General features: G+C 42.6%; 1 long non-coding RNA gene across 7 annotated transcripts in view; it reads right to left on the bottom strand.

Annotated features, from left to right (window-relative positions):
* Nucleotides 1-14,504, bottom strand: part of LOC102161179 (uncharacterized) — a 708,589-nt gene that overhangs the window by 524,370 nt on the left and 169,715 nt on the right. The window contains exon 2 of one of the 7 annotated variants that reach the window (XR_014844209.1): nucleotides 10,437-10,666. The exons of the other annotated variants lie outside the window; for them this stretch is intronic. This is a non-coding gene — a long non-coding RNA (uncharacterized LOC102161179). The remainder of the gene's footprint in view (nucleotides 1-10,436; nucleotides 10,667-14,504) is intronic. 7 annotated transcript variants of the gene reach the window in all.

Here is a 14,504-nt window from a genome sequence, read left to right as displayed (position 1 = left end):
TGGGGGAGGAGAGGAGAGGAAAAAAATGGGAGAGACAACAGCAAGGCAGGAAGTGGAAACCATGCAGAGAAGCAAACTGCTCTCCACCAGTTGGCCTGGAAAAGACGCCTGACTCTTCCTTGCCTGGCACAACAGAAAGTGTCACACTGGAGCATCACATTGCAGACCCACCATGCAGGGGGCTGGCCTGGCCAGGCAAGCAAATTTCACTCTCAGCCAGAGGCTATGGGGTGTCCACAGAGGCTGGAGCTGAAGGAGGCTTCTAAGAGATTAAGAAAGAGATCCTGTATAGATCTCTTAGCGTTGGGAACTAAGCCAGTGGTGTGGGAGAACATGGAAAGGGGTATTTCAAAGGGAAGAGAATTGGGTGAGGAGGAGCTCACCAGGCTGAGGCAGGGAGTGGGCTGAAGTGAGGGGAGGTAGAGAAAGAGGCAGCAACTGAGTGATCATAGCAAAGATGGAAGTCACGCTGCACTAACAAAACCAGATGAACCACATTAGACAGACACCAGCTGTGTGCGCAACTTCTGTTTCTATGCTCCTCTGCACCTCACCTGCAATCTGCAAAGCGTAAGAGCTGTAACTAAACGCCAGTTTACAGAACAAGGCTGAGGTGGAGGGTGAGTAAGGCAATGACTAAGGGCACAAGCTCAACAGCCAAAATGCTCGAGCAGAAACCCTGGCTCTTTCACTTAGTAACCACGGGTCTCACTTTCCTCACCTGTAAAATGGGGAGCGGCAAGACCATCTTCCACTTGGGACAGGGGCGGGGGTTGAAAGGATTAGATGAGGTAACTAGAATAATGACTGCCATTTAGCAAAAGTGCACTATATGCCATCAGATGATTAGCTGGACTAAAGTACGTGAACACCCTTTAAAAACCTAAATTACAGGTGCCTAAGGAATTATCATGATTGTGTTTTGATGCTCTTTAATTCCAGGAGGCCATTCTCTCATGAAATGCACTCTCTGAAGTATTCTGTGCAGGTGCTATACAAAATTCATATGGCAGAGAGTAGTTTTTTCTCTTTAGAGAAGACTTCCAATTTATTCAATAAGAAATTGGTTCACATGACTATTTTAAACATTTCAATATATGAAGCATAATCAAACACATAAATGCATATATAAAAGCAATCACTGATAAGCCAATACCAATTATACAATGAATAAGTGTACATAATGAATATAATCCACAAATGACCCCTCATTTGTGGATTATTTTACTACAAAGCTAGTATCAAAGTCACTTGAATTATAACTAAGCACATAGTAGGTGCTCAATAAATCTCTTTTTTTCTTTTTAGGGTTGCACAGACAGCATATGGAATTTCCAGGCTAGGGGTCAAATCAGAGCTGCAGCTGCTGGCCTACACCACAACCAACTCAGGATCTGAGCCACATCTGCGACCTACACCACAGCTTATGGCAATGCAAGATCCTTAACCCACTAAGTGAGACCAGGGATCAAACCCACATCCTCATGGATACTAGCTGGGTTCTTAACCCACTGAGCCACAATGGGAACTCCTCGATAAATCTCTTTTGAGGATTATGATAACATAACAAATCCTATATATTCAAGGAGGTAGGGTTATTTTGCTTCAATGAACGACTTTTTCAAACTGGTTTCTAAAGTGTGTTTACCACCTTTGTGAATCCCATTTAGTACAGGGACATACTGAATCACTGTCATGAGCTACCTAAGAACAAAAATCAGAATCACCATTTACTTTCTTGTTCAAAATAAAACTACACCATGAATTCTGAACAAATCTAATGCATAAATACATATTTTGTGTGATTCAATGCCAGCATATCCAATTCAAATGCTACCATATTATAAAACCAATCGACCAGCATCCTTCACTTACACTTTTAGTATCTGCAGGTTATTTCACATCCATTTTCAATTTTCCTTAAATGGTAGAAACTGAAACCTACTAATCCATACTTCTTTCCACCCATTCTCAAGAAAAAATACTCAGAGCCTGTGATTCAGGTATCACGAAGCCACTGGCACTTTATGGTGCCCTATTGCCTCCTTTAGGTACTCAGCCTCAGTGGCTTGGAACCATTATCCAGGCAGAAGTGTAAATGTATAATCTACCTATTGCACACATACAATCTCTTGCCATTTTTGACATAGTTAAGTATGGATTCTTGTGAAAATGAGAATCCACGGCTCCAATCTAGAAAAAGCTGGAGACGAGGAAGAAGAGAACTTCAAAGCAGCATGCAAGTTATGTCTTCAAGATTGCAGACAGGAGAGAGAAGAGGAGGGAGAGAGAGAAAGAGGAAGGATGGATGTAGGTATGGTTGATGGAAAATAGGTAGTAGGTAGGTAGACAGACACATAGATAATAGATGAGAGAGAAAATACATAGAAATACATTTAGGTGGAATTAGCAGATGTGGGGGGCAAGCTAACAAAGAATCAAAAAGCTTGATTATATCATACGTTGACTCAGAAGTATTGACTGGCTGAGTTCCCGGTCATCAGAATGTCCAGATGATACTAACAACGATGTTATTTACTCAGAGTTTCCTCTGCTGCAGGCATTGCTGAGCACCTCACCTACACTCTTCTCAGGGATTATCTCACCAACTCCTCAGAACCTTTGCAAGTTACAGAGACTCAAAGCAGCTTAGAGGAAAGGCAGACAGACCGTGGGCTGACACACCTTGGGAAATGCGGTCCAGGGGACAAGTTCTAAATTCCTCCCAAGAAAAACAGCAAGGCTGCACAATTAGTGGGGATGGAGTTGAGGCAGAATCAATGCTATGTATCCATGGAATATTGGGACAATTTCTCTACACACTCTTTGATTGAGGATGCCTCATTTTAAAAACACTACCATGAACTTAGGAAATATTTTAATGAAATTTTATTGCATAACTGGAAAACTATAGACATTTGAGATTGGTTACAAACATTTGGTGTCAGAAATGTAATGATGCTGGTGATGTTCAATGCTTGATGCACTCCAGTCACCCAGCCCAGTGGTGGAGCCCAAGGGTGCTCGCAAATGACAGAACAGAGACCATTCCGGACTCCACACACTCTGGCTGGGTGACCTGGATCACCCTGAGACTCAGTTTTCTTTATCTAGAAGGTAAGTGTAGTAAGACTTATAAAGTTACTAAAGATTAAATAACATTCTCTCAGAGAAATCATAGTAAATTGCTTACATACAACTGCTTTGACCTTAAAAAGTGGCAAGTTCCTATAGTTCATCCTGTTCCATACACAGTGTTTGGCACAGTCTGACTCAGTACACAGTAGTCGGGGGCAGGGGGCAGTGAGGAGGGGAAGTTGCTGACTCACGGACATGGCAAGAACTCCGTGGTCCCCCTTCCCTGCCCACTCAGTCCCTGTGGCCATCAACTGAGAACAAGAAGCCACAGAACCAGTCAAAAAAGACTTTATGCAACTGGTTTTGGGTTTTGCTACTATAGTTAAAAAATTTGGTTGCGTAAAAAGTTGACTTGGTTACCAAAAGGTTCAAGGAGGAACTAAATGTATTACCCACGTCATCTCTGCTTTGTGAATGGGCTGGCATTATTAACGAAGCACATATCTATTGCACATGAGACTGTGATAGACAGGATGAGGGCTGAAGGAGGCACAAGGACAGGGACCAAGGCGGTGCCACCTCCGTATGGAGTCACTGGAAAAAGCCAACGAAAGATGGATGTTGAAATTCAAGATTACACAGCCTGCAGAGTTCATGGGGGACACATCCTTAGGATGCTCTTACTTTCATGAAATCTGCCCTCCTTTTCCTCTTTTACAACCAAAACTGCTGACTGATGGGATACTGGGGTTTTTTCCTTGGGTTTTGGGTTTTTTTGTTTTTGTTTGTTTTTTGCTTTTTAGGGCCGCACCTGCAGCATATAGAGGTTCCCAGGCTAGGGCTCAAGTTGGAGCTACAGCTGCCAACCTATACCACAGCCACAGAAACTTGGGATCCAAGCCGTGTCTGTGACCTTCACTGCAGCTCACAGCAATGCCAGATCCTTAACCCACTGAGCGAGGCCAGGGATCAAACCCGCAACCTCAAGGTTCCTAGTCGGATTCGTTTCCACTGTACCATGATGGGAGCTCCTGATGGATTACTGTTGAATTCTATTTCAGATAGTAAAGTAGGGAGAGGAGGGCATGTGCACAAAGGGAGCAGATAGCGTCATTCTAGGCTACTGGCTGACATAGGCTCTATGATTTTATTCCACTTTATAACATTATCTTGCTCCACTTTTTAAATCTTATCACTGGTACAAACTCAAGATCTTTGAGGAGTTCCCACTGTGGTGCAGGGGGTTAAGAATCCAACAGCAACCCTTCGGGTCACTGTGAAAGCATGGGTTCAATCCCCAGCTTGGTGCAGTGAGTTAAAAGATATGGTGTTGCCGCAGCTGCAGTGTAGGTTGTAGCCGCAGCTTGGATTCGATCTCTGGACTAGGAACTTTCATATGCTGCAGATGCAGTCATAAAAAAAGAAGAAAAAAAGATTTTTTTTTTTAATTTTAGGGCCACACCCATGGCATATAGAAGTTCCCAGGCTATGGGTAGAACTGAAGCTACAGCTGACAGCCTATACCACAGCCACAGCAATGTGGGATCTGAGCCATGTCTGCAACCTACACCACAGCTCACAACAATGCCAGATCCTTAACCCACTGAGTGAGGCCAGGGATCAAACCAGCATCCTCATGGATACTAGTCAAATTCATTTCCGCCGAGCCACAATGGGAATGCTCAAGAAAAAAAAAAAAAAAAAAAGATTTTTGACCAGTTATGTACCACCTGCCAGGACTCAGTTTGTCGACTCACTGACAAATAGGCAAATCCCTTGACGTCTTCCTTTCCCTGTGACAGAGAAAATGCATTTGTCGACATAATAAAAGAATGCCAGGAAGTCGGTCTTCTTGATCAGCATCACACCAGAAAGACTTATTTATGTTTAACGCAGTCACAAGGTATTAGTGCACATTTCTATTAATAAGCTTCATAATTTTCTAATGTTTCAAATCCCCACAAAATGATGTTTACATAATAATTCTGAAACTTACACAAAATCAAAGTTGCTACTACAAAACTATTTAAATATCACCACCTTATCATTTACTGTATTGTTAGGTCAATACAGCAATGAGTAAGAGATTCAGCTTCTGAGAGTCTGATTTACAAAATTCAATGCATATAAAAATGAATAATATCTGACTCATGTCACTAAACAGCTCATAGTTTAACTTAATATTTATACAACAAATAGATATGAGAAAGTGTAGCATCCAGAGCCTCAACCACCAAACGTTCCAATTCAGAGAGCCTTAGGTGGGGTACAGAGCCCAGAGAGCACCACACACTTGGAGAAGCACATTTTATGAGCTAGAGGGGCAACAGAAAAGCCTCTAGTCACACAGACTATCACTGCTAGGGCTTTGGGCTGTTCGCCAACTTTCTCACAGCCCACAGGATAACCTAGGTTATAGACACTAACAGTGAAAATCTCTTCTCTAAAAAGGACCTACTTTGTCATGAAATGAGTGCCATATTGGGACTTTTACATAGTCAACTCCAGTTAAGCAAATATACATATATTTCTTATATTTATATACGTATTTATATATATATTATATATATATACATATATATATATGTTTTGTTTTGTTTTTCAGGGCTGTACCCTCTGCATATGGAAGTTCCTAGGCTAGGGGTCGAATCAGAGCCGCAGCTGCCAGCCTATACCACAGCCACAGCAACACCAGATCCGAGCTGCCTCTGCAACCTATGCCACAGCTCATGGCAACACCCGATCCCTGACTCACTGAGCAAGGCCAGGGTTCAAATCCACATCCTCATGGATACTAGTCAGGTTCATTTCTGCTGCGCCACAATGGGAACTCTAAGCAATTATATTTAAGTTAAATATACTTTAAGTCCATTTGATTTAAGCCCATTCCATTCCAGACTGCTTTTAGTGCATCCAAGAAGAGCCACTAACCAATGCCTATACACCAATCATCACACCTTCATCTTCTGGAAAATCAATATGATTTCTCTATTGAACATTCTCTTTTCCAGGCTCTGTAATTCTATGCCTTTAGCATCTCCTCCTGAGGTTTATTTCTCAAACTAATTATTTCCACTGCTGTTCTCTAGATCCTCTCTACATTATCTAAATCTTACAATAATTGGCAACTCAGAGCTGCCATCAACACACATAGTGATTTTATGTGCAACAGCAAATAGCACTCCTTCCTCAAGACACTTTACTTCTATCTCATGGAAAATTGTCACATATACTAGTTTTGGTAAGACAAGCTACTGCTAGCAGAAATTTGTCCTAACAAATATGCAGCTACATAATGTTTGTCACATGACTGGTAGCCAGATGGATGGATAGACAGGTAGCTAGACAAATAGAGACATACATCTAGTTTGCCATGTTTCTTCTGCATACCACATTTGATGGCCCTTGCAGATAAACTCTAGACACATTCGTGTCTTTTGTTCAAAAATTTCTACTCTGGGTCCCAACACTGATATTTTCCAGCACCAAGCAAATGGAGGTGGAATAAATCTTTTGATGATAATTATGACTTACATCTTCAGGCAGAATTCTGTTTTTCCCTAACTTGCTGCCTTGTGGGTGGAATGTTTGGAATAGGTTGGATGACTGGGAAATTAGTCTTTTTATAGGCACCTTAATTATGGAAAAGAAAGAATAGTGTCAGTTCAAGTTCTCACTATTTAGAGAAAAACGAAGGGTGGGTAAAGTCTGTGTAAACACAATGGCAAAGAAATATTTTGTCAAGAAGTAAACTGCAGTGTACGAGGATGTGTAATAAGGGCTGTAGATGTGCTTTAATCTACAAAATGAAGTGGAGAATTAACGCAATCAAGCTTTCTTTCTTTTCTCCCTCCTTTTTTCTCCCACTCTCCCCACTTTCAAAGAAAAGTACTATATAAATAATTGAGGCAAGGGGATTTTTTTTCCCCTTGAATAATTCAGGAAATTGCCTCAATTTTCCTCTTCACATTTCACTACATTTACTTGTGTAGACTCAGAGCACATCTACATAATGAGATGATATTGCTACAGCCACAATCAACAAGGTATTTTTTTCTCTTGCCTTAATTTTTCAATTGATTATATGACACTTAACTGTATCAACCATACATTGATCCAATCTCTTAAGAAAAGAAAGGAAGGAAGGAAGGAAGGAAGGAAGGAAGGAAGGAAGGAAGGAAGAAAGGAAGAAAGAAAGAAAGAAAGAAAGAAAGAAAGAAAGAAAGAAAGAAAGGGAAAGAAAGAAAGAAAGGAAAGAAAGAAAAAAGAACGAACGAACGAAAGAAAGAATGAATGAACGAAAGAAAGAAAGAGAAGAGGACTAGAATGGCCATGCTGCTCTTGCCCGACCCTTAACTGTCGCTGCCTGAGTCAGGTGTATGACTATTTCAAAGCCATGAGCAAATTCTCGCCAACTAGTATATTTTACTGTTATTAAAAAAGTTGGCCTGTCCCTTTATAAGTCAATGTAATTCTGGGGAAACTGGACACAAGACAATATAAGAATGCTGCCAAACTGCTTTTGAAAGCCAATAAAAACTTGACTGGCATCAGACCCATTTTCAATTCTGTACCAGAAATTTGGTTCTGGATTCAGAAATGGCTTTGAGTCACCACCAAACACCACACCTCAATTTAGTGAACTCAGCTTACCAGGGTTGAGCCATAACTTCTTGAAGCCAGATTCCTGCTTCCATCTAGAACAAGGTATCTATTTAGACACTTCTTCACTATTCAAAGTTTCAAAATGTCCAGTGTGGTTACAAATATGATCTTTTCACTCCTGTTGCTGTATAATTTATGGAAACTTCCCACCTTAGTGTTTCCGAATAATTCCTCCTCACTAATTAAGCACTCACAAGGCATAAGTGTGAACACAGCTTGGTGCAGTGGCTCGCTCTAAACAACAGAGCCATAGTTGACGGCTCAAAAAGCAGCAGAATGTCCAGGACTTTTCAGCCAGATGGAAGATGTGGCTTGCTTTCCTGGCCCTCGCTTTATTAAACATGGCATGATTCCTGAATGAAAATCAGCCCGGTCCAGTAGGGGGCTGAATTATTAAATATCACCACCGTCAATGTCTGCACATATTTCTGTGTCTTCACACTGGAATAGCTGATTGATTCACTGCTCTAGAGTTTGAACCTCTCGTTTCTATTTCCTCACTTCCTGGTGATTATTTGTTGCTCCCGATGGCTCCATTTATTTTTAATACAATTTATTTTTTTCTTTTGGCCTTTCCTTTTATTCCTTCTTGTCTACCTTTCTTTTTGTTGTAAAAACACCTTTTTCCTCTTTCAGTCCTTCCTCTCCGCTCAATATATGCAATACACTATTTTTCCTCAAATTTTATCGGAAAAATCTTCTTAGTCCTTGATTCAACCATGGCACACATCTCAAGCCTCTTGCTCTACTATCAGAAAAGCTGTTCAAGTCTTCAATCCATTTTGAGTTGATTTTTGTTTATGATGTAAGATAGTGGTCCAGTTCCATTTTTCTGCATGTTGTTGTCCAGTTTTCCCAGCACCATTTACTAAAGAGACCGTCCTTTCCCCAATGCATTTTCTTGCCTCCTTTGCAAAAATCAGTTGACCAAATATGCATTTCTAGCCTCTATATTCTCTTTCTTTCTTTCTTTTTTATTTTTATTTTTTTTATTTATTTATTTATTTATTTATTTTTTTGTCTTTTTAGGGCTGTACTAGTGACACATGGAAGTTCCCATAGGGGTCGAATCAGAGCTACAGCTACTGGTCGATGCCACAGCCACAGCAATACCAGATCCTTAACCCACTGAGTGAGGAAAGGAATCAAACCCACATCCTCATGGATATTAGTCGGGTTCATTACCATTGAGCCACAACAGGAATTCCCATGCTCTCTATTCTGTTCCACTGACCTATGCATCTGCTTTTAGGCCAATACCACACTGTTTTGATTACTATAACTTTATAATATAGTTTGAAATATGGATGTATACTGCTTCCAGCTTTGTTCTTCTTTTCAAGATTGCTTTGGCTATGTGGGGTCTTTTGGATGTATTAATTAACTCAATGGGGAGAATCCTTTCAAATGTATACCTATGCCATTCCATCATGTTGTACATTTTAAATATACTTGCACTCAATAAAGCTTAGAAGGGCCTAAAGAAAAGAAAAGAAGAAAGCTATATAGGTTGTTGCATTTGGCCAGAAATTCTCCTCCTTTGATCCAAACACTCCTCTACCTGCTAATGGAGGAAGCCCTTCCCCAGCTCCACAGGCCCTCACATTAGCTCTCAGAGGGCAAAAGCCTCACACAGTTGCCCTAGTTGTCATGTGTGATTGCTAAGGACATAGACATCAGTCAGATAAACCCACCCTGGAATCCCAGCTTTGAGATCCTCAACAAGTTACCTAAACTCCCCCCACTGAGGTCTCAGTCTCCTCCCCTGTGAAATGAGGATAATCATAATAGCTGTTGTAAAAAGTTTAAAAAGCAATTCACGAGAAGCACTTAAACCTGGTGCCTGACAAACATGAATACTGATATGACAGCTAACATGAAGTGATCCCTTCCATGTGCCAAGAAGTGAGCTAGGCCTTTAGTTGCATCATCTTGCAGCATCACTACAAGTAAAGGTATTTCATTATCCACATCTTCTAAAGGAGATAAATGCACACCATAGTAAGTGTTCCAAGGATGATCCTAACGGCAAGCACCACCATGACAGCTGAGCCCTGGTAAGCACTGATTCTGGGCCAGGCACGGTCATGATAGATGATTTTCTCGTGGCTAAGCTGTCTGCATTCCAGGGGCACTGGCTGTCTTGGCTACTTGGAAGACTCCTCTGCCTGATACATCCTATGGAAACTCATCCTGTAAAAACTAGACTTGGGGTGCAGTGGGAAGGGGGATAGCAGTTGACACAGGACAACAGAAATATGGCACCACCTTGACACCCAAAAGTGTCAAGGCCTGCAGAACAGAAGAAACATGCATGTCATGGAGACCAACTAAGGTGCTTTCCTGGACTTCCCAGTTTTAGTCCCCAAAATTTGACTGGTAAGGGCACCTCTGCTGGACCCCCAAGGACTCAGCAGGGCACAGTGTGCAGACTTTTGCTACAGGCAAATACAGATATTTTCAGCATCACTCACAGTAGGATGTCTTTGAACCTCTAGTCCACCATGGCCTATCCTAAATGGGTAATCAGACCTGCAGGTATTAATTAAACTTATGGTTCTATTTATTGTGGCACTCTGGGGATTGAACAGACAGCAAATAGCAATAAGTACTTCTGAATGTTCTCTTTGGCTTAATTACTGTTCCATAGTTAGTCCATCAAATTGATGTACAATCAACAAGGCTGCACTTACTTATACTGCTCATTGACAGTGAGTATTCAGGAACTGCCAGCATCTTCCTCACAGTGCCTGAGTCCACCGGAGCATCAAAACAGGATGGAACTGAGGAGGCCTTTATCTAGCCCATCACATATCAGTCTGGCAGGGGGCTCCTCTCTCCCCCAGCCAGCATCTTTCTTTGCACACATAACCTTGATTGGCACTGGAGGGTCCTCTGGACTAACTTCATCATCACACTCAGCCTACACAGGACAAAGGGAAGGGCAGAGTTATCAAGCATCCTTTGGTTCTTAAGCCTCATATACAGCCAACATAGATAATTAAAAGTATAGATTCCTGAAATCCAAAGGGACATTAAAGGTTATCTAATTCAACCACCTCATTTTATTCAAGATGAAACTAAGACCAGCAAAGCAAAGTGGCTTGGCTAGGTCACATAATGTCTTAGTAAGGGACTCTAGGGTTGCAATAAAGGGAGACCCACTCAAGCTAGCTTAATTAAGTAAAGGAAGATTTATCATAAGAGTACTGAGGACTCTCACAGGATCCAGCCAGGGCTTTGCAGGAAATGTAAAGTCACCAGCCTCTCATTTCAGCTTCCTCCTGCACATCTGCTCCCTTGTTATATCTGTCACGCTCTTATTTCTTGTCCCTCACGACCCAAAGCTTGCATATGGCTCTCAGTTGCCAGGGTACCAGAATGTGGTCCCAACTTTGAAGCCTAACACCTTCTAACCACAGGTTCTATGTCCCCTCCAATTCAGCAAATTATGAAATTGATTGGCTCATCTTAGGGACAGATTTCAAACAGGACACAATCAATTGATCCCAGGATGTTTGGCCACTCAGGCCCACCCCTCAGGAGGGGAGTTCCACCAAGGAGGATGGAGATAGACAGACCCCCAAAGTAAGAGTGAGGCCAACACTCATATTCAGATTTTCTAGAAGCTTTCCTCCTCTCTCATGCCACTTCTCAGTTTCCGTCCAAGATTTATCTTCCACTTAAAGGGGCAACAGTATGAGGCTCGAATGACTTCAAAATGGCAATTGCATAATGGTGGCCTCAGAGAGGCCACATGTAAAACTGGAAGAAAAGCACTGCATTGCCTTGCTTCTTGAATCTCCATCCATACATACATTAGAGAGAGACTATCAGGAACTCATGAGAATAATCAAAACACAGATGTTGGCTTCCTTTTCCATTGTCCTCTTGAAAACAGCATGTTTCAGTGGTGTTAAGAGACCCTTTATCATGTCTTACAATCCAAGTCATGAGCATAATGCCATAAAATCACTTTCCTCTCTTGGAAGAATCGAATAATGATATTCACATTTCATCCTCTAGTATGTGAACTATTTCATTTTGCTATTACTCTTTAAGAAGAAACAAACTGTGCTGTTTTAAATTCAGATTTTAGTTATCTTCCTATTTCCTCCCTTATATTACGTTAAATTTCCTTCTACTTAGTGAATGAGGCGAGATGCAATACTCAGGCTTCCCTCCTGACCTGCCTCTTTTGCTTGACTGCCTCTTTCCTTCTACTCTATTTTACAGGGAAAATAATAAAATAATAGAGAAAATAAGAGTGCTTAAATGAACCCATGCAGGCCGTAAAGGCAAAAAAATGAAAATTATGAATATTGGGTGAGCGCTTGGATTGCTGTCTTTCAAAGCAAAGTCATGGAAATGGAAAAAGGCACTGAGCTGGTGCTTAAGACACCCACCCTGGACCGGGATGAAGAACACCAGCTGTGTGACTAGACAGAGTCACTCTGGGTCCTGAGTGCGGTTTTGTGGCAATGCGCTGTAGGAGACTGCTGGGATCTCTTTTCAAATAAACCTGGCCGGACCTTCTGGAGCCCTGGTGACCCTAGAAGGCCATGTTCACCACCACCCCCAGCCTAGGGCACACCTCAGGATGGAATCACTGTGGGGCTGAGGAAGCAGAAGTCAGAAAGCAAAAACCCTTGTTTGGCAACTGGCTCTGGCACCAGCATGCAGGCCATTTAACTTCCCATCCTCTTTCCTAACTACAAAACAGGGCGTTTGGCCCAGAAGATCTTGACCAAGGTCAAGATCAAGACCTTCCCAGAATTTAGGCTTTGAAAAGTCTTATGCCTACTGGGGACACTCTTCTCAAAGAAATGCACATACACCTCAAGTGCTAACAACACTTTCAAGGGTGTCATATACCTGCCTAAGGCTATCTGGGAACCTGTTATTGATTCATAAATACCCCTGGAAATGGACATATTCTAAGGCATTTTCAGCTCTGTGAGTCTATAAAATCCCAATCATTCCCAAATCTACCTACAGAATAGAAGCATGTCAGCACTCTGTGGGGCACGAGGGATCATCAACTCTACCTTCTCTTTTTACAGATGAAGAAACTGAGGGTCAGAGAGCTCAAACTCTGTGATCAGAGTCTGTGGGGCCGGGATGAGAAGCAATGTCCTCTGGCCAGGCTGCCTGTCTACTGGAGGCTCCCTAAACTATGACTCCCCCACCCCAGGAGCTCTCTGTTCCCCTGCATCTGTCGCCTGGATCCCCTGACGAGGGAACTGACAGAATGCGGTCCCGGGATGTCCCTGCATTCTGACATGAAAGGTGGATGCCACCTTGAGATCCACTGCTCGCAACACCAGCCAGTGCGGGGAACCATGGGCAGACCCAGGACGGGTGCCTGGCCTGCAAAGAAAAGCCTCAAAGGACAGACAAGAGTGAGTCTCATGTGCTGCTCTAAATGGCACCATCAGAACTGCACTGATGCCAGCCGACCCAGGAAAAGAAAACACACCCTCTCCCATCCAGGAGAGCTATAGCTTGAGAAACAACGGAGAGTTCATTTCTGCCCTGCCTCACCTACGACCTTGGGCTTTTTGATAACAATACTGCAGAGTCGTGTCACATTCCATAAAGCACACACAGGGGAGGAAGGCTTGAAGCATTTTCTCAGGTTTGTATACAATCCATATTTTTTTTTTCTTTTTGCCAGTCTCAAGGAGCAGTGGGTGTCTGGGTGGGTGGGTTGAGTGACACGTTACTTGCAAAGGTTCCCTCCCCTTGTGGAGCTCCTTGGAGAAAGAATCAGAGAGATTGCACTTGAGAAAGTCTCAGGCAGATCACGTAGCTGCTGAGCAGGCGTTTAAATTTGTCAGAATCCTGAGCAGAGCAGGTACAGAGCTGGGAACTTCACGAACCTCTGTCGGTGTTGCATTTTGGTGTTGCATTTTGGTGTCGCATTTTGGGCCAGCCCCTGGGGCAGTGCTGCAGACCCCTCCCTCCTCTCCTGCCACATCCTGCAGTCAGTAGATACCCTGGCAGCTCCTAGCCAGGTGAGCACCACCCCCTGCCCCACCGACCCCCCACCCCCACACCCCGCACTGTACCTCCTGTTCCTGCCACACAGGAAAGTAAATTCTGTGAGGCACCAGAAACTCAGAGAGTCTGAGGACATGCCGCGGTGGCACAGCCGTGACACAAAAACAGATGGGAAACTTCTCAGGAACAAAATGTGCACACAAACAAGGGATCCTGGCTTTGAAGTGTATATTCACGGTGCCGCTTTCAAGTCTTCCGAAAAGCCCCAGCTCAAATCTGACCTACTTAGGCGCTGTTCTTATTTATGTCTCCAACGGAGGAGCTGTATATTTAGCAAATGAGGACTATCCATCCCCCATGCCCACTTCTTCACATTTATAGAGCTGAGTAATTTTTGCTTGTTAATTTTTCCCCAGATTGTCTCCATAAAAACAGATATATAAGTTAAGCACTGTTAAAAAATCCATGAGTTCCAAGAATCCTGCATAAAGGCATTCAGATTTTCATTGAGTGTGTGGGTTCATATTGCTTAAAAGAACAAGAATGAGACTGCAGTTGATCTGCATTTGTTCATCTTCTCACAGTGGGCAAACCAGCTGCCTGGCTTGTCTGTTATTAACGCTGCAGTTCAGATTTACTGATGCTCCAACATGCAAACTGTGTAAATTTCTGCTAGCAGAGTCTATGTGTGCAAAGTGAGGTAGAGAAGTAAAGCTGTTATCTAGCTGACACAAGCCAAAATAGATATTAGTTTCAAT

The sequence above is a fragment of the Sus scrofa genome, chromosome 1 (assembly GCF_054392235.1).
Source record: "Sus scrofa isolate SSC_HxYL_T2T_F1_AM1 chromosome 1, Sscrofa_HxYL_maternal_Yorkshire_Landrace_v2.0, whole genome shotgun sequence".
Taxonomy (NCBI): domain Eukaryota; kingdom Metazoa; phylum Chordata; class Mammalia; order Artiodactyla; family Suidae; genus Sus; species Sus scrofa.
This window is presented reverse-complemented; position numbering and strand designations above follow the sequence as displayed.